At 47.3% G+C, this 25,751-nt stretch overlaps 2 pseudogenes; both read right to left on the bottom strand.

The window, feature by feature from the left end:
• Window positions 1–7,005: 7,005 nt before the first annotated feature.
• LOC143947655 (5S ribosomal RNA) lies at window positions 7,006–7,124 on the bottom strand (annotated as a pseudogene).
• A 98-nt stretch (window positions 7,125–7,222) lies between these two features.
• LOC143949334 (5S ribosomal RNA) lies at window positions 7,223–7,341 on the bottom strand (annotated as a pseudogene).
• Window positions 7,342–25,751: the final 18,410 nt, after the last annotated feature.

Below are 25,751 nucleotides of genomic sequence, written 5' to 3'. Positions count from 1 at the left end.
CTTAGCCTCTGAGACCAAACGAGATTGGGCGCTTTCAGGGTGTTGTGCCCGTAGGCAATTTCTTTACAGGGGGGGAGTGGTCTGAGCATGGCTGAGTGAGGGCGCGCAGAGTCCGTGCTCCGAGCAGAACCGACAGTCACAGGAGATTTGTGCCTGAAGATCCCGGGATGAGCGCACCTAGACAGAGGGAAACGAAAACCTCCCGTAGAGCTGCAGGGTGCGGTGGCCCCCAGTCTGCTATACAGCAGTATTTCTCCCCTAGGCGGATGTCGGCTGCCGGGCATATCGCTGAGATCACGGATACAGCCAAGCCCCGTGAGGCGGTGAGTGTGCAGCTGAATAGAGGAGAGATGAAGAGCTCAATTGATGCAGGGAACAGCGGAGTGGAAGACGAGGAGGCTGCCCCCCGCCGTATACGATCAGAAGCAGAGGATCTGAAGAGTCTAATTCAGGCTTTACCAACGAAAGCCGATATAGAGGCTCTCATTAAGAGAGTGGAGGAGACTCACCGTGCGGAGATCCAGCAGGTGCATACTGAGATCCAGCTCATTTCCTACCGTCTGACAGCGGGGGAGGTAAGAGTGTCCTCATTTGGAGGAAAAATAGAGAGAGTGGAGAGGGAGAGTAAGGAGCATGGCGAGACGATGGCGGAGATGCAGCTTCAGATCGAGGAACTCGAGGATCGCAGCCGTCGCTGTAACCTGAGGCTCCGAGGTGTCCCTGAAGTCGCTGAACAGGAGGACTTGCAGGGGAAGGTAATGAGCGTCTTTCACAAAGTTTTAGAGGGTAATGTCCCGGCTAACATGGACTTGGACACAGGGCGCTAGGACCTAAATCGATAGACCCCCAAAGACCCAGGGATATAATTTGCCGCCTCCATAGGTATGTGCATAAGGAAACTTTGCTGAGGAAGGCATGGGAGGCCGGCACTATTGAGATAGAGGGGTCAGTAGTGAAGCTCTTACCTGACCTCTCGCGGGCCACATTACAGCGCAGAGCACAGTTGCGAACTGTCTTGGACTGTGTACGACGGGAGGGATACACATACAGATGGAAATACCCGCTTGCTGTGGTAATAAGAAAAGGAACATCTACATGCTCATTGCGACTTTACAGCGATCTTTCAAAGATATTTGCCTTCATAGGTGTTGAGCCGTTTATGGTGCCAAATTGGAGACTCCCACTCTCTCTGCTACAGAGAAAAAAGCCAGGAGGGAAGGAGAGGGAGTTAGAAGGAAGAGAGAAATATGTTACAGTATACTGGGACACACGCTGGAAATTAAGCCAAATTAAGCCATACCTCAGAATTTGTTTTTCTGCGTTTACTGGGGTTTTTTTTTTCCTCTTCCCCCATCGACCAGGTTCCCAACTTGTTTAATTACTTCCTCCCATGATGATTTGAGAAGTATGAGTGGAGTGAGATCTGTTCCCATTTTTTTTGGATTGGTATGAATGGAGATAATGAGGGATGAGGTGGGGGTAGCAGGTGGGAGGAGGAGGTCTGGAGGAGGGAGAGGGGGGGGGGGGACAGAGGGGGAATAGGATAGGAGATATAGACGGAGAGTTCAAGATAATTACATAAATATGATCATATGATTATATATAAATACGGAGGGAGAGAGGGAGGGAGGGGGGGATCGGGTCCCTTGGGGGACTTACATAACCTAGGTTCCTAGAAGAGGTGGTCACTTAGGAGAATATTATATTTCACGAGGGGGTAAAGAGATGGCTGGGAGAAAATGTGAGGATAGGGGTTTGCCGTGTCCTTTTTTGGGATTGATTTTTTTTTTTTTTTTTAGAAGTGTTGGGGGGGGGGGGGGGGGGGTATATAAATCTTTATTTTTATTTTATTTTTTTCTGAGAGAGGGAGGGGGTAAAGGAGAGGTGGGTTAGTGAATACATATGATGGTGGCATAAGGGTGGGCTTGGGCTTTGGGAGGGATAATGGGAGAAACAATGAGCAGGTGAGGGAGGGTTAGAGAAGGAGAGTATATTTAATAATAACACAAGGAATTGTTTGTTCTTGTTTTTTATTTATTTATTTTTTTTAAAGAAATTAAATAACAAACATTGTTAATCACTAATATCACTAATCACTAATATCATCATTAATAAAATAAAAGCACATAGTCAGGGACCTGGGGGAAACGGAAGACCCAGGGGATTGGACCCCCCCTATCTGAACCTAAAGATGAATAAAATACTTCCATGAGATGTACCCTTCGGTTTTACCCCCCCCCCCCCCCCCTTTCCTCTCTTTCCCCCCCCCCCCCCTTTTATTTTTTTTCTCTCTTAGTTGAAAAAGGATGAGGAATGTATGGTGTTATTGTATAGCTGTATTAGTGTATTAATGTATTGTATTGTTGGAATAAGGTTGATACACAATATGGCCCTCGGAGGAGGGGAGAGAGAAACAGAGAGGAGATATGGAAAATGGGAATGAGGGGGGTGTGATCAATATAAACATAGGGGAGGCTTAAGTGGCGGACAAATGTGGGTACACGTATGTACTTGCTTACACAGGACCAGCTGTGTGTGTGTGTGTGTGTCCATGCATGTGTATATGTATACATGTGTATATGTATATATGTAGACGGATATGGTCGGACATATTTAATTTGGTCTCTCTTCTTTTTTTTTTTCTCTTCTGCAATCTCTCCTTTCTTTTGCAAGAGCCATGTTGGAGTAGACACAATGTGTAATGAAGTAACAGGTGACATTAGAAAACCTGCTATTATAAAAGACTGGCGGAGTGCACGGGGAAAGCTCGGCCTGGAGCAGCCATGCACAACCACAAAACCCCATTAGGTCAACACTCATAATCCGGAGGGTCCGGAAATTGAGTGGTTAAAAGCAGTAGAGCTTTGAGATTCGTGGGGAGGCCGTGTATAAACGGCCAACCCAGGGATTGGTAGTGAGGGAGGGAGGGAGTAGTAAATCGGACGGGAAGGGGGTGGGAGGGTGTAGACTTAAAGGGGTTTTTTTTTTTTTTTTTGCCTCTCTTTCCGAAGAGATGTGGAAACTTTAAAAAGAATGTCCTTGAACGTAAAGGGATTGAATGTCCCTGAAAAAAGACGAATGTTATTCCATGATTTAAAGAGACTGAAGATAGATGTAGCGTTTATTCAAGAAACGCATTTCAGAGAAAACAATCTCCCTTTGTTAAGGAATACGGGTTATCCAATGGTCTACCACGCATTCAATCCGGATTCCAAAACCAAGGGAGTAACCATTATGATATCAAATACAGTAGCATGGAATCACAGAGATTCCTTGATAGATGCAAAGGGAAGGTATTTGTTCGTAAAGGGGACTATAGGAGGGATAGGAGTAACATTAGCAACATATTATGCCCCCAATATACAACAAGACTCTTTTGTTAAAGAGACATTTGATAAACTTATGGAATTTGTAGAAGGACAGTTGATTATGGGGGGAGACCTTAATATTCCATTAATCCCTAGTGAAGACACCTCATCCGGGACTTCGTCAGTGACACCTAAAATAAGAAAGAGGATATCTCAGGCAATAATAGAAACAAAACTGGTAGATATATGGCGATTATTACACCCCAAGGAAAGAGACTACTCTTTTTTTTCTAATCCGCATAGAGTGTACTCACGGATAGATATATTCTTTATTCCGCATAAACAACTATCCTCAGTTAAGGAAGCCACTATTGGTTTAATTACCTGGTCAGATCATGCCCCAATCTTTTTAAAATATAATCTAACAGGAAAAAAACATTTAACCCCCAGGATGTGGAAACTCAATGAGAGCCTCCTTCAAGACCCCTTAGTGCTGGAGGATGTCCGAAAGGAGATAAAATTCTTTTTTCAGGAGAATGAAGGTCCAGAAAGTTCCTCGGGAACAATCTGGGAAACGCACAAGGCAGTAATTAGAGGAGTACTGATTAAGCATGGAGCAAGGATTAAGAAGGAAAGAGAAACTAAGTTAACAGAACTTTTAGCAAAAATGCAACACTTAGAAGCCCAACATAAACATGCTCAGAATCTAGAAGTTGAACAAGAATTAATAAGTACACGTAGGCAAGTGACAGATCTGTTACAGTACAGAGCTAAAATGACAATGCAGATAGGACGTAAGTGTAGTTATGAATCCGGCAATAAATGCGGAAAACAATTGTCGAGAGCATTATGAGAAATACAAACAAAGACATACATACCTACAATTAGGAAAAAAGATGGGGAGGAAGAGTGGATGCCAGAACAGATTGCTGATGTGTTTGGCGATTTTTACTCCTCAATGTATAATTTGAACCTGAGAGCATCAGATCAGGCTAAGATAAACGAATATATAAGCTCAAGTGAAATGCCATCTCTGACAAGCACTGCACGGGAGGAGATGGAATCGCCAATCACACTAGATGAGGTACAAAACACGATAAAGCAGATAAAAAGTGGGAAAGCACCTGGCCCAGATGGATTCTCAGCCCAGTATTATAAGATGCTTATGCCGGAATTATGCCCGTATATGGTTAAATTGTTCAATGAAATAGGAGACATATCGACTTTCCACTCAGAAACAGTTAAAGCTACAATTACAGTGATACAGAAAGAAGGTAAAGATCCGAAACAATGTGGAATTTATAGGCCAATATCCTTGCTGAACACGGATCTGAAAATATTCAGTAAAATATTGGCCTTGAGGATACAACAGTATTTGCCCTCTTTGATTCATCAAGACCAAGTGGGATTTGTCCCAACAAGAGAATCAAGAGACAATACTATCAAGGCCTTAAACTTAATGCATACAGCCAACTCCGCCGAGACCCCCTGCATATTTTTAGGAACAGATGCAGAAAAGGCTTTTGACCGGGTAGGGTGGGGGTTCATGTTCTCGGTACTCCGACATATAAAGTTAGGGGGGAAAATGATAGGCTGGATAGCAAGTTTGTATGAAAAACCTACAGCTCAAGTAAGAGTAAACGGAGTGGTATCTTCATCTTTTCCGATAACAAATGGGACCAGACAGGGATGTCCACTGTCCCCTTTGTTATTCGCGTTGACCCTCGAACCACTGCTATGTAGAGTAAGGCTTAACAGGGATATCCAAGGAATAACCATAGGAGGAACTCATAATAAAGTGGCAGCATATGCAGATGATATGCTTTTTACAGTGACGAATCCGACAATTTCGCTCCCAAATCTATTTAAGGAAATTGAGGCATACAGTATACTATCCTACTTTAAAATAAACTGTTCCAAGTCAGAAGCCTTGATGATAGCAGTCCCAGAGAAAATGACGAGATTAATAAAACTAAATTACAAATTTAATTGGACGGATCAAGGCCTGAAATATTTAGGAATAATGATTGCAACAGACCCCAATAAAATATATGAATTAAATTTTGCGCCGGTATTGAAGATGGTACGTGGATGCCTGGAGAGATGGCATAGGGGAATACATTCTTGGTTTGGAAGAAATAATATAATCAAGATGAATATTCTGCCAAAACTCCTGTACCTCCTCCAGGCAATTCCAATTCTAATGCCAAGGAAATTTTTTAGAACTATACAAACATTATTCATGAAATTTATATGGGCAGATAAACAACCAAGGATACGGAGGACACTATTAACATTACCGAAGCAATACGGGGGACTGGCAACACCGGACATATATAAATATTATCAGGCAATACATCTAGGCCGACTGTTGGACTGGTGTCGACATGGAGACCAGAAAATATGGGTAAATTTAGAGCAAGCACAATGTAGGGAGCTATTACATAGGCACCTTGGTGCTATAGAAACCTGACATCGGATACCAAGTTACATCCTACAATAGGACCCACACTACAGATATGTTACAATCTCTTTTTTTTTTAACAGGTAAGTTTTTATTTATCACCATTAAATGAATTATACAAACATTAGTACAATACAACAGTGCATCGATGTTACAATCTCTTAGTTAAGAATAAGATATCGACACAGAATTCCCCTCTAGTCCCTATATTAGGTAATCCCCGATTCATACCAGGCATACAGAAAGGACCTTTTGACAAGCTGATTAAAAAAGGAATATATCAAGCCTCGCATTTCATAAAAATAGGCAAATGGCCAACAATGCAGGAGATGATGGATAGAAAAGGCCCCTTCCAATTAGATTTCTGGCAGGCGGCACAACTAGGACATTTTTTAAGTACAGAGATAGCGCCAGAGTTATTAGATCGTGGCTACACGCCATTTGAGAAACTCTGTATGGAAAAGAAACCAATTACGCATGTAATTTCGAAAATGTACGCGTTATTGATTAAACCAGTAGAACATTTTCAGCTACCCTTCTTTCGGAAGTGGGAAATAGACCTATGAAGGACTTTTTCCGAGGAGCAGAAGAAAAATATGATACAATCTATCTTTAAAACAGCAACATGTACAAAACTACAAGAAACTAATTATAAAATCATTTCACAGTGGTACAGAACACCAGAAAAACTTCAAAAATATTTCCCTCATACATCAAGTAAGTGTTGGAGGTGTCAGAAAGAAGTGGGAAATTTTCTACATATATTTTGGTCATGCCCAAAAATTGAGAAATATTGGAAGGACGTACGAGAGATTATTCAAAAATTCAGTGAAGTAGAAACACGGGAGGACCCAGCAGTATTTCTCTTGCATTTGTCAGAGATCCCGGGGAATATATATAGGAATTCCATCCTGTGTCACTTGGTAAACACAGCCAAGACATGTATAACACTTAGGTGGAAACAGACACAACCCCCTAGTGTGAGCATGTGGCTAAAGAAAGTTGAGGAGGTGAACAGGATGGAAGACCTAATATGGTCAGCTAGGAAAAGAAGAAAAACCTACTTAGAAATATGGACACCATGGAATCTTTATATCTCTTCGGAGGAGGGAAAGAGACAGATTGATGCATTCTAAGGGGGAGGAGGGGGAGATATAGCGGAAGGAGATGAGAACTTCACCTTGGGAAACAAGCGAAAAAAAAAACCGAATCAACACCAACAACATAAAAAGAAGCGTACAATAACTGGTATTCCCAGGTGGTCTCCCATCCAGGTACTAACCAGGCCCGACTCTTCTTAGCCTCCAAGATCAGACGAGATTGGGTGCTTTCAGAGTGATGTGGCCATAGGCAATCTCTTCAGGCACTCTTAACCCTCTTGACAAACACCAAGATGGTCACTTTGGGAAACAAGCGGAAAAAAAAGGTCAACGCCAACAACATAAAAAGAAGTCTACGACACCTGGTATTCCCAGGCGGTCTCCCATCCTGGTACTAACAAGGCCCGACTCTTCTTAGCCTCCAACATCAAACGAGATCGGGTGCTTTCAGGGTGATGTGCCCGTAGGCAATCTCTTCAGGCACTTTCAACCCTCTTGACAAACGCCAAGATGGTCACCTTGGGAAACAAGCAAAAAAAATAAGAATAAGTCGGAAGCTAGAGACAATACGGCCCGAGTCCTCAATTTAATCCATGCAGCGCATGTACAGGGAAGGCCCTTGCTTATGTTGTCAACGGACGCGGAGAAGGCCTTTGACAGGGCGGCCTGGAACTTTATGCAGGCCACCCTGGAACATATAGGTCTTGGCCCCAACATGATGAGCAGGGTAATGTCGCTTTACTCCACGCCGTCGGCAGCGGTACGGGTGAACGAGTGGTGCTCGGACTCTTTCCACATCACTAATGGGACGAGGCAGGGGTGTCCTCTGTCTCCCCTAATTTTTATTCTGACACTGGAACCACTTATGTGTCATGTTCGGAATGACCCGAATATTACTGGCATATCCAAACCCTCGGCACACCACAAAATTGCGGCGTACGCTGACGATCTAATTTGTTCCGTCTCCAATCCACACATTTTGCTTCCCAATATACTCGCGTCTCTCCGGCGATACGGCAGCCTATCAAACTATAAAATCAATTGCGCCAATTCGGCTGTAGTGAATATATCGGTCCCGGATGGTGAGGCCAAGAGGCTCCGCTCCTCTTTTCCATTCTACTGGGCTGAAAAATCTATACGTTACCTGGGCGTTGACATCGCAGCGGATTTAGTGTTGAAAATATTTTTTATTGGAACATTTCAAGTGAAAACAATAAAACAGTAACCATCATGAGGCAAATGCAAGCAGGAACAGTAACAGGACTACATTTACGGGGGACCGGCTAATGACTATCGGCCACAGCCGGTCCCTGTCGGGAAGCTTGGAGAGTAGGGAAGACGGCCTGCTCTCCGATCCACGAGGCCACAGTAGTGAGAAATACTCATGGGTTACTACATGAGACAATGTTTAATCAATAGCACAAAGAAGACAGAAAGAAAAAGAGAAGAGGAAACGGAAGAGAGGAGCAAAATAAAGAGGAACAAAGTGGTAGAGGGGTAGAGGGGAAAGCTGAATAGCAAGAAGAGAGGAGAGTGGAGGTAAGGGGGGGAAGGAGAAGGGATATGGGTAAGGGGGGTAGGGTAGGAGAGAGAGCCCACAGCGTCCCTATGCGTTCAAGATTTGGTTCATTAAGGTGTCAGAGGAAGAGAAGCGGAGCCAGATCGACCATTGAGATATAAATTTGTAAGTGTCAACATCTCCTCCATTCTTATGGTGTCATTCATAATGGATACCCAGCGTGACAATGGGGGAGTATTCGTCGTCTTCCAATAAGCAGGTATCAGTTGCCTAGCAGAGGACATAAAAAAGCGGAGCAATCTTTGTCTCTGCGATTTAATAGACCTGGGCAGTATTGAGAGTAATGCAATTTTCGGAGAGATAGGAACCGGAGTATCAGCTAAAAGATTATAACATTCAAAAACCTGTGTCCAGAAGGGGCGGATCCTCTCACAGTCCCACCAGACATGTATATAAGTTCCGACTGAAGCTTCACAGCGCCAGCAGGTGGCTGGTGTAGACGGGAAGATTTTGTGTAAAGTAGCAGGGTCTCTGTACCATCTGGACAGTAGCTTGTAGTTCTTTTCTTGAGAGTAGCAGGAGATGGTTGACTTATGTTTGAAATGAAAAGAGGTTTGCCATTCCGGCACAGAGATGTCTTCACCCAAATCCGCAGACCACAGCCTAGTGTAATGTGGCAGTTGATCATGTGCTAAAGTCTGTAGTAAGTTATATAAGGAGGATAGTAGGTGTTTGGGAGTTTCTGGGAGCGAGCACAGTTCCTCGAAGTTGGTAAGCTTGTGATGTATTTGAGAGGAGGAGTGTAGGCGTTTGGTAAATGTGGACACCTGTAGGGCCGTGAGCCAATCTCCGGAGTCTGCCAGGGGGACCGGGGTCCCCTGAGAAGGATGTACAAATGTGCAAGCTTGCAGCCACTCCGTACGCTTAAAGGATCCTAGGGAGGCTGCCCCTGTACTTTGTGGTAAAGCAGGATGGTCAAAGAGGGACGTCAGGGGGCCCGGATCAGAGGAGAGGGTGGTGTTTAGCCCTGTCTTATACCACAGCTTCAAGGAGGCCAAAGTCAGTGGGGATAAGGATGTCATACGAGAGTAGTCCTGTTTGTAATCCCATAGAAGAGCTCGGAGATCTACAGGAGAAAGGTCCTGTTCAACGGTCACTGAGGCCTTGCAGGGAGGACGGGGGAACCATTCAATGATGCGAGTCATATGAGCAGCTGTATGGTAAGTCTCAAAATCAGGGAGGCCTGTTCCTCCCATAGTCTTCGGAAGTGTAAGCAGTTTAAATTTAACTCTGGGGAGGCCCCTGTTCCACATGAATCTGACGGCTAGCGAACGTAGGGAGATAAAAAATGATTTGGGGACGTGGATAGGGATTGTTTGAAATAAATACAGGAACTTGGGTAGAGTGTCCATCTTTAGGATATGAATCCTTCCGAACCAGGGCAAGGGAGATCCCCCCCACTCCTCAAGGTCCTTCCGTGTACGGTTAAGCAGGGGAATATAATTCAGGGAAAACAAATTAGCTAGGTTGGAGGGTATAATGACCCCTAGGTAAGAGATCCCCTTGGTCTGCCATTTAAATGAGAAGTTGGATTTTAGAAGGGACAGTGTGGAGGGGGTGAGGGATATCTTGAGGGCTTTTGTCTTAGCAATGTTGATCTTAAAGTTACTATGGACACCAAAACGTTGAAATTCTCTGAGTAGGGATGGTAGGGAGATGTGTGGATTCTGAATATACACAAGGAGGTCATCAGCATACAGGGAAAGTTTGTGATGTGCAGACGGAGTTTGAATACCAAGAATGGAGGGGTTTTGTCGTATGGCACAGGCCAAATGTTCAATGATGATGACAAAGAGGAGGGGGGACAGGAGGCAGCCCTGTCGGGTACCGTTTGCAATGTGAAAGGGGGCCGATGTGGTACCGTTGACTAGGACCGTAGCGGAGGGTCGTGAATATAGGGATATAACTTTAGAGATGAAGGGAGCTCCGAGGCCAAGTTGTTCTAGAGACAGCTGTAGAAACCTCCAGCTGACCCTATCGAAGGCCTTTTCAGCGTCAAAAGATAAGAGACAAGCTTTCAGGCCTTTACGTTGGATAAGGGAGATAAGATGTATCGTCTTGGTGGTGTTGTCCCTCGCTTCTCTGCCAGGGACAAACCCCACTTGATCATTATGAATAATTTTAGGCAGTAAAGGGGACAGACGGATAGCCAGAATGTTGAGTAGGGATATGGGCCGATAGCTGCTGCACTGGGATGGGTCCTTGCCTGGTTTAGGTATAATAGAGATGTTGGCAGATAAAGATTCCTTGGAGGGGAGGTTAAGACTGTCTACCGGTGGCCTGGCCATGGAAGGATTGAGACGTGCACTGCTTGAGCTCCCGGCCGTCTCTCACCTTGACGGAAAATTTGTGCAGTTAGACCGCACTATGCCCACCTCAAAGAAGAAGACCACACACAGGAACGGCAAACCTACCCGACCACCGACTCCTGCATCGCACTCGGGTGATATTGGGAGGCTTTTTCATATCCCTCAGCACCGCTCCTCGGGACCCAATATGGCGCCGGAGCGCGCCCACGTGGACACTGACCGGGCTGCCTGCTCCTCACCAGACCTGGATTCAGAGACTTCTCAGGCTTCCCTACCTGCCCCACACGTGGGAACACTCCAGGCGTCCCATAGTGTTACCCTGGCCGACATGGAGACCCCCCGACCGGCACAACCGGTGGATACGGACCTCCGCCTGCTATTACAAGCTCTACCCACGAGAGCCGACATCACCGCCTTGGTTGATAAGGTGGAAGAGACTCACCGTAAAGAGTTGGCGCTTGTCCGGGGAGAAGTGAAGGACTTGGCAAACAGGGTCACTGGCGGGGAACATTCCCTATCGGCCCTGGAGCAACGGGTGGAGGCCATGGAGGCCTCACAGGCAGCACACGTGGACATGCTCCTCACTCAACAGTTGCGACTGGAGGAGATGGAAGACCGCAGCCACAGAAACAACCTGCGGTTGCGGGGGCTGCCCGAGGCGACGGGATCGGAGGACCTGGCGGACACCGTCACTGCGATTTTCCGCAGCATCCCGGGGGTGGATTTACCACCCCGCCTGGAGTTTGATAGGGTGCACCGTGCTCTGGGCCCACGGTCCGCTGATCTGACCAGGCCGCGGGACGTTGTGTGTCGGCTGCACCATTATGGCCTCAAGGAGGAAGTCCTACGGAGGTCATGGGAAGCCCCTACTCTGGAATTTGATGGCGCTGAGGTGAAGATCCTGCCGGACATATCCCGTGCCACCCTTCAGCGGCGTGCCTTACTGAAGCCCCTGCTGGACCTTGCACGGCGCTGTGGAGCTACCTACCGATGGGGATACCCGTTGTCGGTCACGTTTCGAAAGGACCAACGAGTCTTCACTCTCCGTGCCATGGACTCCCTGCCTGCTCTGTTTAGTTTCCTGGATGTGGAGCCTATCGCTATCCCGAACTGGCTGGCGTCTCTACCCCGTCCGCAGAGACAGGACCTGAACCGTGGAGGGAGAGGTGACTTGCAGCCCAGGCAGCAGCGGCAACGCCGCAGACCCAGGGCGCCTTCAGGAGGGGACTCCCGCGAGCTCTGAGGTAACTTTTCTCTCTTTTGGTCCCTTGCCCGCTGTTCCCCCCCCTCTCCCCGCTCGCCCCCACCATTGTATTTGTCACCGCCATCGCTGTCATGTACGATGAGCTGATGTTTCGCACTAGGAATACGGCCTGGGCGGTTGGTGCCCCCCCTCCCCCCCTCCCCTCCTTGCTGACTCTCTGCTGCTGTCCTGCCTTCCCCTCCTCGCCTTAGTACTGTTCATGGAGCCCCTCTACTACCTACATGTCCGGGAGTCTGTACCTCTGGTGGCGGCTCATCTCATGTTGGCGGATCGCTGAATGAGCCACGGATCACTACGTCCGTATCACACGCGGCGGAATATCCCCGTGTGTCATGGAGCCCTTGCTGGTGGGTATTACCTCTCGAGGACTCTGGTTTGTTAACAACTCAGCTTACCTGCTGGACTCCGCGGATGTAACGGTGCTTTTTTTTTTCCGAACGGACTGGCTAACCACTGTGATACCGGACGGTTCCTTCACCACATGTAGTGGGGGCGTTTAAGCTCTGCCAGCAGGCATTACCGGAGTACCTCTTCGACCTGATAGCCCAGTTGACAGTTCCAAACGAGGAATTTCTCTACACATGTAGGTACTCTTGGCTCGGGTGCTCAGGCGTATGCAAGCCCTTGCATCTGCTGCAGAACTATGGATCCTGCCTGCCATGTTCTCCATGAGGGGGGAGGTGGGATGTTTTTTATCTTTCATTACTTTTATGCCCTTGTTTTCTATTCTCATGTTATTACGTTTTGTTTTAGGTTATTTTTGGCACTGTATTTCTGGCTGTGTGGGGGTAGACGGTCCAGATTGGGCGTCACGGTGGGTGGCGCTTGTTGCTGGGGGGGGGGGGGGTGGGGGGGACGGGGGGCTGGGGGATGAGGATGGTTGTATGTGCCCGGGGGAGGCTTATGGTTGCACTGCCCGGACGCGGTGTGACCTGTTCGTTATATTTCATGGGTTGTTGCTGCTCATTAGTATAACTACCTGCTTTACTTATCTGATTTATCCAGAATGCTACTTTGTGGTTTAATTATTTATTTTCTAGATTTTTATTAGATGGTTTTGAGGTGTTGCGCATGGTACATCTATGACCTGCGAGAGGTGGGAGGCGGGCCAGTGGAGCTGGCTAACCGGTTTCCTTGTCAGCTTCGTCCCCACCAATAGGCCGGCATATTGTCCTAGGGGTGACGGTTAGTTTCCCCTGGGTGATTATATGCTCTTACCTGTGTTATAGGGAGGCACGGGCATTAGGCCCACTCCCGTGTTCAACAGTTTTTTGTGTTCTCTTTCTTTCCTCTTCTCCGCTCTATTTCTCCCCTCTTCTGACCCCTCTTTTCCCAGAACAGTACCGGTTGTCGGTTTCTTGTCTTTCTCTTTCCTCTCTCTCTTTCTGCTCTCCCTCGCTACACCCCTCTTTCTGGGTCCTCAACCCATCCCTCTCTTCCCCGTCCCGCTCCCCCACCCCCCCCTCACCCCGCTCTGACCCCTCCTGCACCTTTCCTGCCTCCCTTCTTACCGTCCCCGTCTCCCCAGCCCAGTGTTCCCCCCACACCTCTTTTTCCTTATCCAGTCCTCCCCCCCTTTTCTCTGATTCGGAGGTCCCCAAGATTTGCATATGTCGATATCAAGGGTAAACGTGCTGTCACTAAACGCGAAGGGCCTCAACACGCCTGAAAAGCGCCGCATGCTTCTAGCTGATCTGAAAAGATTACATGCTGATATTGCCTTTATACAAGAGACACATTTTAAGCCAAATGCACTGCCATACCTACGCAATAGACACTACCAATGGACGTATCATTCAACCAACCCACTAGCTAAATCCAAAGGGGTCTCCATACTCCTCTCTAGTAAACTCCCGTGGCGTTGCCAGGGATCACTGTTAGATCCTTCAGGCAGATATGTGTTCCTGAAGGGGCTTCTTGGTCAGGTACAGGTGACTCTGGCGGCCATATACGCCCCTAACGAACTCCATGCCACTTTTATAGAGAGGACCATGGAAAAACTACAGGAATTTAAAGTTGGGCAATTATTGCTAGGAGGAGACTTTAATACCCCGCTGATCCCTTCTGTAGACACGTCGTCTGGCCGGACCTCCATGCCGATAGCTCAGATTAAACGCATCGCGAAGACACTGCATGACTTACAACTTATAGATGTCTGGAGGCTCCAGCATTCGGGAGAACGGGATTACACGTTCTATTCCCCCATGCACAAACTTTATACCAGAATTGATTACTTTCTGATTCCCCACTCCCAATTGCACGCGGTTGAAAGCTCTTCCATAGGAGACAGGACATGGTCGGATCATGCGCCGATCGTCCTTACATATAGACTGTCAGACGCTTCCTCCCTGACGCATAGGTTTTGGCGACTGAACGAGAGTCTCCTCCAGACTCCGGAGGTCCTGGATGCTGTCACTAGGACCCTGCGTTGTTATTTGCAGGAAAATGACCTCCCAGACTGTCCTCCGGGTGTTCTGTGGGAGGCCCACAAGACTGTAGTGTGGGGGGTCCTCATACAACACGGTGCCCGGATAAAACGGGAACGCACCGAACAGCTGCACCAGCTTTTGGAACGGCTACGAGTCATAGAGGCCAGACATAAACATGCTCCCTCGCAATCCTCAGAAACTGACCTGCTGGCAGTCAGGAAACAGATTACGGACCTACTACATTATAGGGCTAAGGCTGCCATTTAATTTTGCCGCGGGATGACTTACGAATCCGGCGACAAATGTGGGAAGCTATTGGCAAGACTGCTCAGGGAACGTAAGCTTCAGACATATGTTCCCCTTGTCGTGGCGCCCGGGGGACGGAAAGCCCAATTACCCATGCATATAACCCGTGAGTTCAGGAATTTCTATTCAGACCTTTACAATCTACAGGCGCACCCCCCACCCCCGACCGCCCTGACCGACTACTTAGCAAAGTCCCAAATTCCCTCCTTATCCCCTTCGGTGAAGGAGGAACTAGAATCCCCCATTACTATGACGGAAATTCATAAAGCTATAGGGACGATGAAGCCAGGGAAGGCCCCGGGACCAGACGGGTATACGTTGCAATACTATAAACGCCTGCTAGACCTGCTAGGGCAGCCTATGCTTGCACTATTTAATGCAATAGGGGAGGGTGGGGAGTTCACTAAAGATTCCTTGACCGCTCACATCTCGGTGATCCATAAGGAAGGGAAAGACTCGACAGCCTGCGGTAGTTACCGACCTATCTCTCTCCTAAATGTTGATCTAAAGATTTACACCAAGATCCTAGCTACTAGGCTGGCAGGCCATCTTCAGCGACTGATTCATTTAGATCAGGTCGGATTTATTCCCTCCCGTGAGGCTAGAGATGGTACCACGAAGGTGCTTAATCTGATTCATGTGGTGAGGAAAGCGGGACTACCATGTGTACTGCTGAACACGGATGCCGAAAAGGCGTTTGACCGTGTGAACTGGCCATTTATGTTTGCTGTACGTAGACACGTGGGATTAGGGGACCGGATGATAGCACGTATATCTGGGGTGTATTCCAGGCCATCTGCGCAAGTTAAGGTTAATGGGACGCTGTCCACCCCTTTCCCGATAACTAATGGGACGCACCAGGGTTGCCCGCTATCTCCTCTTCTGTTCGCATTGACTCTTGAACCCTTTCTAGCTACGGTGAGACTGAACCCAGATATACAGGGAGTAGCCGTGGGGGGTGTGCAACACAAACTATCGGCCTATGCCGACGATATGCTCTTCACATTGACTAACCCTGGCATTTCCTTACCTAACCTACTCAAGGAGTTTGAGATCTATGGGAGGTTGTCTAACCTTAGGATCAACTTCACCAAATCGGAAGCCATGGGGATACTGATACCGCCACGGTTGCTCCCTGCTCTGCAATCCAGTTTCAAATTCAAATGGACAACGACCGCCCTGACATACCTAGGCACTTACATTCCTCCAGACCTTGCAGACCTGTACGCATGCAATTTCCCCCCCTTACTTAATAAGACGTGGCTGCTCTTGGACTCATGGCACAAAGGGACGCATTCCTGGTTCGGTAGATGTAATTTACTAAAAATGTGCATCTTGCCGAAATATCTGTATTTATTTCAGACTCTACCGATCAGGATTCCTCCTGTTTACTTTAACCAGTTGCCGACCGCCGCACGCCGATGTACGTCGGTACAATGGCACGGGCAGGCATAAGGACATACATGTACGTCCCTTGCCTCCCGCGGGTCGGGGGCCCGATCGGGCCCCCGCCCGGTGCCTGCGGCGGTCGGTATTCGTACGGGAGCGATCCCGGACGAGGGGACGGCCATTCATTCATGGCCACCCCCTCGCGATCGCTCCCGACGAATAGAAATCCCCGGTGACATCACTTCCTCTCCTGTAATGTAAACACAGGAGAGGAAGTGATGTATTCTCTCCTCCGTGTCGGTATTTTTCGTTCCGACACGGAGGAGAGCGGATCAGTAAGTTGCACCAACACTCTACACACACAGTAGAACATGCCAGGCACACTCACACCCCCCCTTTACCCCCCGATCACCCCCCCAATTACCCCTGCCCCCCAGTCACAGTGACACCAATGTCATTTTTTTTTTTTTTTTTTTGCATTGGTGTCATTTGTGACTGTAATAACTGTTAGGGCAGTTAGAGTTAGCCCCCTTTAGTTCTAATGTACCCCCCTAACCCCCCCAATAAAGGTTTAACCCCGTGATCACCCCCCGTCGCCAGTGTCACTAAGGCTGGGTTCACATTGCAGCGGTTTATGAGAACGAATGTGATTCGCACCGCACTGCAGTGCAAATCACATCCGATCTCTGTGCGATTCGAGTTCAGCCATTCGCCGCACCCGCCGCACCCGCCACACCCGCCGCACCCGCCGCAAATTCGCACGGGACCCTTTTTTTGGCCCGCAGCAGAATCGGATCGCATGGGTGTTCACACCATGCGATCCGAGTTTGCAGATCGCACTGCGATATGCGAACTGATCTGGGGGTGTCAGTAACATTTCACTGACACTCCCAGCAGTTCGCATAGGGCAGTGTGAACTGCCGCCGGGAGGCATGCGATGCGGGAACCCGCCGCGGATTCGCGGCGTTTCCGCATCGCTCCAGTGTGAACCCAGCCTAATAAGCGATCATTTTTCTGATCGCCGTATTAGTGTCACAGGTGACGCTAGTTAGGCAGGTAGGTATTTAGGTTCGCCGCAGCTTTTTATAGCGCCAGGGACCCCCATATACTACCGCATAAAGCCCCCTGATTGCCCCCTAGTTAACCCTTTCACCAGTGATCACCATATAACTGTTACAGGTGACGCTGGTTGGTTAGTTATTTTTTTATAGTTTCAGGGCACCCGCCATTTATTACCTAATAAAGGTTTAACCCCCTGATCACCCGGCGGGTGTCATTTGTGACTAATAACTGTTAGGGCAGTTAGGGTTAGCCCCCTTTAGTTCTAAGGTACCCCCCTAACCCCCCCAATAAAGGTTTAACCCCGTGATCACCCCCCGTCGCCAGTGTCACTAAGGCTGGGTTCACATTGCAGCGGTTTAGGAGAACGGATGTGATTCGCACCGCACTGCAGTGCAAATCACATCCGATCTCTGTGCGATTCGAGTTCAGCCATTCGCCGCACCCGCCGCACCCGCCGCAAATTCGCACGGGACCCTTTTTTTGGCCCGCAGCAGAATCGGATCGCATGGGTGTTCACACCATGCGATCCGAGTTTGCAGATCGCACTGCGATATGCGAACTGATCTGGGGGTGTCAGTAACATTTCACTGACACTCCCAGCAGTTCGCATAGGGCAGTGTGAACTGCCGCCGGGAGGCATGCGATGCGGGAACCTGCCGCGCATTCGTGGCGTTCCCGCATCGCTCCAGTGTGAACCCAGCCTAATAAGCGATCGTTTTTCTGATCGCTGTATTAGTGTCACAGGTGACGCTAGTTAGGCAGGTAGGTATTTAGGTTCGCTGCAGCTTTTTATAGCGCCAGGGACCCCCATATACTACCGCATAAAGCCCCCTAATTGCCCCCTAGTTAACCCTTTCACCAGTGATCACCATATAACTGTTACAGGTGACGCTGGTTGGTTAGTTATTTTTTTATAGTTTCAGGGCACCCGCCATTTATTACCTAGTCTCACTAGTGTACCCCTAAATTTAGGGGTGTCTACTTTCCAAAATTGGGTCATTTGGGGGGGGTTTGTGCCATCTTGGCATTTTATGGCCTTCAAAACTGTAACGCCCTTAGAAAGCCTGAAGGCGGTGCTTGGTTTTCGGGGCCCCGTACGCGGCTAGGCTCCCAAAAAGTCCCACATATGTGGTATCCCCATACTCAGGAGAAGCAGCAGAATTTATTTTGGGGTGTCATTTCACATATGCCCATGGCATGCGTGAGCAATATATCATTTAGTGACAACTTTGTGAAAAAAAAAAAAAAAAAAAAAAAGTTTGTAATTTTCCCGCAACTTGTGGCAAAATATAAAATATTCCATGGACTCAACATGCCTCTCAGCAAATAGCTTGGGGTGTCTACTTTCTAAAATGGGGTCATTTGTGGGGGTTTTGTGCCATCTTGGCATTTTATGGCCTTCAAAACTGTAATAGGTAGTGAGAAGTGAACTCAAAAATTTACGCCCTTAGAAAGCCTGAAGGCGGTGCTTGGTTTTCGGGGCCCCGTACGCGGCTAGGCTCCCAAAAAGTCCCACATATGTGGTATCCTCGTACTCAGGAGAAGCAGCAGAATTTATTTTGGGGTGTCATTTCACATATGCCCATGGCATGCATGAGCAATATATCATTTAGTGACAACTTTGTTAAAAAAAAAAAAAAAAAAAAAGTTTGTAATTTTCCCGCAACTTGTGGCAAAATATAAAATATTCCATGAACTCAACATGCCTCTCAGCAAATAGCTTGGGGTGTCTACTTTATAAAATGGGGTCATTTGTGGGGGTTTTGTGCCATCTTGGCATTTTATGGCCTTCAAAACTGTAATAGGTAGTGAGAAGTGAACTCAAAAATTTACGCCCTTAGAAAGCCTGAAGGCGGTGCTTGGTTTTCGGGGCCCCGTACGCGGCTAGGCTCCCAAAAAGTCCCACATATGTGGTATCCTCATACTCAGGAGAAGCAGCAGAATTTATTTTGGGGTGTCATTTCACATACGCCCATAGCATGTGTGAGCAATATATCATTTAGTGACAACTTTGTGTAAAAAAAAAAAAAAATTTTTTTTTTTGTCATTATTCAATCGCTTGAGGCAAAAAAATAAAATATTCAATGGGCTCAACATGCCTCTTATCAATTTCCTTAGGGGGTCTACTTTCCAAAATGGGGTCATTTGGGGGGGTTTTGTACTGCCCTGCCATTTTAGCACCTCAAGAAATGAGATAGGCAGTCGTAAACTAAAAGCTGCGTAAATTCCAGAAAACGTACCTTAGTTTGTAGATGTGACAACTTTTGCGCAAACCAATAAATATACAATTATTGACTTTTTTTTTACCAAAGACATGTGGCTGAATACATTTTGGCCTAAATGTATGACTAAAATTGAGTTTATTGGATTTTTCTAATAACAAAAAGTAGAAAATATCATTTTTTTTCAAAATTTGCGGTCTTTTTACGTTTATATCGCAAAAAATAAAAATCGCAGAGGCAATCAAATACCATCAAAAGAAAGCTCTATTTGTGGGAAGAAAAGGACGCAAATTTTGTTTGGGTACAACATTGCATGACCGCGCAATTACCAGTTAAAGCAGCGCAGTGCCAAAGTGTAAAAAGACCTCTGGTCATTTACCAGCAAAATGGTCCGGTCTGAAAGTGGTTAAACAGGTACAAGCACTAAAAAATGTAAAGGGGATTTGGGACTTTTAGATGAAGCAATTGTATAGTATAGACAAACTGTAAATTAATGATATTTAAATATTTATTAAATTGAAGACATTCATCTAGAATCATAAAGAATATAATTTATTTCATATACATTTATACTGCACATAAGGCCTGAACATCATGAGTAAGATAATATAATCAAAACGATATAAGATCAAAGTCAAATAAATAAATAAATAAATAAATAAAAAAGGAGAAAATAATACTGAAAAATTTATAATTGCTATGGCGAGAAAATGCCACAGCGACAGATCCAAAACTGGCATATGCACCCACAGGACCTATACAGATCTATTGACTAATCTAAGGACCATATCATGAAATGTTGATAAAAGCTGGGTAGGGATCAATCCATATGGAATACAACTGTGTCATCAAGTATAGCTCGACGCGTTTCGTGGATTTTTCCACTCGTCAGGAGCAAATGTACCAGAGATTCCTATAAAAGTATATAAGATATGTCAATATATAAAATACAAATTATACCAGATATTATATGTCAATAGATGGCTCACCAAACACACTCACCAACCCAAACCGTATACGCAGCGCATGGTGACCGGCGCAGGGCAGGCCACGGATATACACCCCAACACGGGAGCTGAGGCGGCATAATATAGAGGTGCAGCATCAGATGAACAGAGGAAGTGTGCAGTGTGGATAGCCAATTTTGTATGGCCGGACGTGATGATATGTCATCAGTGGAACAGGGGTATCTGTGAACAGAATATTATACTAATTATGTATGTTGGTGCATAACAAAAGTGTAATATGAGTGAATTATTTGTGTGGTAAACTCAATGTGACTACACAAAGAGTAATTACCGTAATGTATGAAATAAGAATAAATAAATAAATAAAAAATTAGATGAGTAAAAAAGATGCAATAATGAAATGATTAGTGAGGAAATAGTAAAGTGTGAAAATAAATGGTGAAAATTTATGAATGTGGAGACATAAAAAACCACCAATGAAAAAAGGAAAGGCAAAAAGGTGAAAGTAAAAGACAGGGCATAAACAAAAAGAAAAACCCATACCGAGATGTTGCACCGAAGCAGGTACAAGCACTGTTTACTCGCTTTGTCTGGGCACAAAAGCAGCCTCGGATACCACGTTCCCAACTGTCCCTTCCAAAACGACACGGAGGTGTGGCGTTACCAGACATTAAGCAGTATTATAACGCCTCCCATCTGAGTAGGGTGGTTGACTGGGCTCGCAACCTCCCCACTAAATTGTGGGCCCAGATAGAGCAACACCAGTGCCCGGTCCCGTTGAAGTCTGCCCTTTGGTGCAGGACCGAACTACCGAGGGAAGTGAAAGCCCACCCGCTCATAGGCAACACCCTCTACCAGAGTGAGAAGGCGGCGTTCCAACAGTCCCTAACGGACGGGTCGTCACCGCAGACACCAATTCTCGGCAACCCTAGATTCCCGCCGGGTCTCCCGACTATGCAGTTTCGTCAATTACGGGACTCCGACCTTACTAGGGCCTCTCAGTTTGTAACACGCGACGGCTGGGTTTCTATCAGTGACCTAATGGACCTCAGAGGTCCTTATGATTTGGATTTTTGAGACGCCGCGCGTTTACATCACTTTCTTCAGTCCATCCCGAACCCAGTGGCCTATTCTAGACCGTTGACCGAGTTTGAGGAGCACTTTTCTGACACGGAACCTATCTCCCGACTTCTCTCTAGGATGTATGTACTGCTCAATACGCCAACACCAGCGCACCGTATCTCCAGTCTCGCGAAATGGGAGGGGGACCTAGGTCGCACCTTCACACCTGCGCAGATTGCACAGACTCTGCGGTTCACCCTGAAATCCTCTATATGCACCAAGACACATGAGTTGAATTATAAAATCCTCACGAGATGGTACCTGACCCCTAGTCGCCTCCACCTTATCTTCCCGGACGCATCTGCATGTTGTTGGCGCTGCGGGGAAGATGGAGGTACGATCATACATGTTTTTTGGTCCTGCCCCAAGCTCTTGGACTTTTGGACGGCAGTCCGAAACATTGCCCAAAAATTTACGGAATGGCAAATCCCGAATGACCCAGCCTTCTTCCTCTTACATGTGTTGGACATACCCCCTAAGAGATACGCGCGGTCAATACTGCGCCATCTCACCAATGCGGCCAAATCTTGCATCCCTTTGCTCTGGAAGCAACAAACTCCCCCTTCCGTGGCGATGTGGCTACGGCGGGTGGAAGAAATTAACAAAATGGAAGATCTGATAATGACAGCCCAGGATAGGCAGGAAATTTACCGAAAGACCTGGTCCCTCTGGAATACGTTTGTGTACTCGACAGAAGGCAGAGCCCTTTTTGGGCGATAAGGGACGTTCCTTTAGGGTACTCCGAATCACCTCCACTCCCCCTTCCCTAATTTCTCCCTTGCCCCTCCTTCCCTTCTCCCCCTCCTCCCTTAATCCTTCCCCTCTCTTATCACTGCTTTTCTCTCTCATCCCGTCCCCCCCTTTTTTTTTTCTTTCTTTTCTGTATTTTTCACCCCCCCCCTCTTTTTTCTCTTGTTGGTGCGCTAATTGTCGACCCTCTCTTTCTTTTTGTATAAATGCGACCTGCTGACTGCTCACAGCGGTCGTGATCTGGGCCTATGGGTCTAGCAGTTGAAACATTGCCTGGATCTGGTATATTTTTGGCCCCCTCTGCCGGAGCCGACAGAGGGGGTGTTTCCGGTACAATCGAGTTACTATTCACGATGTAATATATCAACTGGGAGTCGTATTTCTGTTAATGTGTTGCACATCCTGGAGGCTGCGACCTCCACTGTCTATGTTGCACCTTCTTGTTTGGGGGCTCTACCCTATTTGTGTGAAAATTCTTGAATAAACTTATATTTGCAAAAAGAAAAAGACTGTCTACCGAGTTAAAGGCCTTTGTCAGAAGGGGTGCAAGTTGGGGGGCAAAAGTCTTGTAGAACCGGGGTGTAAAGCCGTCAGGACCCGGGCATTTTCCCACTTTAAGGGCTTTGATGGCCTGCAAAAATTCAGAAGTAATTAGGGGCTCATCTAGGGATGTCGCCTCTGCATCGTCAATAGTGGGTAAAGCAGTCTCCATACTATAATCCTGTGTGGGGTCAGGAGAGGTGGGGGGCCGATCGGAAGGGGTTGCACGCGAGAGGTTATAAAGCTGTGAGTAGTATTGCCTGAAGGATTCAGATATCCCAGAGGTGTTAAATGTTTTCTTATAATCCGATTGGACAATAAAGGGGATAGAATGTCGCGGGGGTCTAGGGTGAATAATTCTAGCCAGGTGCTTACCACATTTGTTCGCCAGGGAGTAGAAGTGGTTTCACGCTTTATCCCTGGCAATTAGGGAGTGCGCGTCTAGGAGCTGGAGTAAGTCTCTGCGGGCGTTGGAAAGCTGGACAAAAACCGTAGGGTCCAGTTCTTTTTTATGAAGGGGTTCAAGGTCCGCTATGGTAGAAAGGAGTTTGGGTATGTCATGAGCTTGGGCCTTCTTAAGGCGGGAGCCGTGTTGTATAAGGGTACCCCGGATCACACATTTGAGTGTGTCCCATTGGTTCAAAGGGGTGGTTGTGTCAGTGGAGTGGTCACCTATGAAATCTTTAATGACTTTAGAGACACCCGCTACGCACACGGTGTCCCGCAGCAGATTGTCGTTAAGTCTCCAGCTCGCCCCCGGCGGGCAGCAGGGGGGCGGACTAGAGTCAGATAGATGGGGGCATGGTCGGACCATAGGAGGTTACCGATCGCCGTTTGGAGAGGCGTGTCTAGAAGTGATTGCGATATGAGAAAGTGGTCCAATCTACTGTAGGAGTTGTGTGAAACTGAAAAATAACTGTAATCCCTTTCTGTGGGATGCTGGACTCGCCAGGCATCCACCAGATGGGAGGAATGGAGGAGTGATTTAATACGTGTCAAGGTGGAATAAGGAACAGAAGACTTACCCGAGGATGTGTCTGCGGATGGGGAGAGGACAATATTGAGATCACCTCCAACAATGAAAGCCGACCCTCCAAAGGAGGATAGTCTGGTGAGGACTGAAGAGAGGAACCGAGCCTGGCCCACGTTCGGCACGTAGATGTTAGCTACTGTGAAAAGAAAATCGTTTACTTTCAGTTTCAAAAATACATAGCGACCTGAGTCATCTATGAGAGAGTCCAGAACCTCCGGGTTAAAAGATTTATGAAAGGCAACAGATACCCCCTTGGATTTGGCCTGCGGATTAACACTGTGAAACCATTGCGAGTAATACCTATTGCGCAGTGCTGGAATAGCTCCAGCGCGAAAGTGTGTTTCTTGAAGCAGCAGAATTTTCGTACGCTTTTTGTGAAAATGGTAAAGTGTCTGGCTCCGCTTCTCGGGTGTGTTGAAACCTCTACAATTAAAGGAAGCGAAGGTTATTGAATTGTCACTAGCCATGGGGGATCATAGGGGTGGAGCTCAGGATCAATGTGATAAGTGACACTATGGGCAAACCCCATTGGGGTAGGGAACGGGAATAGACGATGGTCATGGGGGGTAAGGGAGGGGGGAAGGGGTGGGAGGGCATAGGCAGAGAGAAGGCGGAGGGGAGAAAAAAAGAAGAAGAAGAGAGAGAAAAGACGATATAATAACCTTGCATAGGTAGTAGCAACAGTGGTAGGTATGGCAACCCACTCCCAGCACAACAAACAGGGGGACATGGAACAGAGCATTTGTAAACATCAATGGTAGGAGACGGGCCCAATAGGTCAGGCAGAAAAGAGGAGTAGTCAAGACAAAAACAAAAAAAAAGGCCACTAGGTGGCTCCAAAAGGCAAACATTATAGAGAAAAAAACCCTGTAATAAAGGCACAAATCAGTGCACCCCACAGTGATCATAGGAACACCGTGGGGCGCACAACGAAAAACATAAATAAGAGAGAAAAAAAAAGGAAGAAAAACCCAGTAAGGGGGGGGGGGGGGGGGGTGGAACAAAATCACAGAACCGGGCAGCTCCCAGCACCCCGGCCCCACGGGTAAACCAAAATCAGTTGCGACCTAAAGAGTAAACCAAAGAACATAATAAGCATAATTATCTTAGTGGTCATCAATAAATGCATTTGTAAACCGGCACAAAATAGAGAACATCTATGAGTCATAGGGGGTAAGGATATGCAGCAGGCCCTACGAAGGAATCAGATTAAACATAACAATAATCTTAAAGTACGTCAAAGGCAACACAGAGGGGACCATTGTAGGCAGTGGATTGCAAAGACAAGTCGTGAGATCCGTCCAGGAACTATCAAAAAAAAAAAAAACACAACGGAGCACCCCAACTATAGGGATAGGGAGGAGGGGGCCACAGCAACGGGGTTGTAAAAAATATACAAAAAACCTGTAAACAAGAGGGTTAATCAGCATGTGAGTTATTCGACCCATACGGGTCCAAGGCCATCTCAGGGGAGGACCCCAGTGGCGGGAAAAGAAAACAGGCCCGGGGGGGGGGGGGGCCCACTGGATCGGGTCAGTCGTTGGGATCCTGAAGCTGCGGGGACCGTGGGGTGCGCTTGCGACCTTGCTTCTGCCATTGCGGGGTGTAGGGTAAACCTGGGGTGGTCGGTGTAAACGGCCAGTCGGGTAGGGCGACTTGAGGCAGTTCAAGCGTACTGAGAAATGTAGGCAGGTCCCCCAATGTACAAAATACAACGATTTTACCCGCATGGTGCACTCGAAGATGGAACGGGAAACGCCATTGGTATTTGATCTGTCTTGCTTGTAGGAGTTGCGTGAGGGGTCGTAAGGATTTCCGCATGGCCAGTGTTTGGCGGGAGAGATCAGGGAGGAGCATGATGGGAGAGAATCGACTGCTGCGTGCTGGCGGCCCTCATAATGTTCTC

The sequence above is a fragment of the Lithobates pipiens genome, unplaced genomic scaffold (genome assembly GCF_037356315.1).
Source record: "Lithobates pipiens isolate NorthernLeopardFrog02 unplaced genomic scaffold, aLitPip1_a1.2 Scaffold_30, whole genome shotgun sequence".
In the NCBI taxonomy this organism is placed as follows: Eukaryota; Metazoa; Chordata; class Amphibia; order Anura; family Ranidae; genus Lithobates; species Lithobates pipiens.
This window is presented reverse-complemented; position numbering and strand designations above follow the sequence as displayed.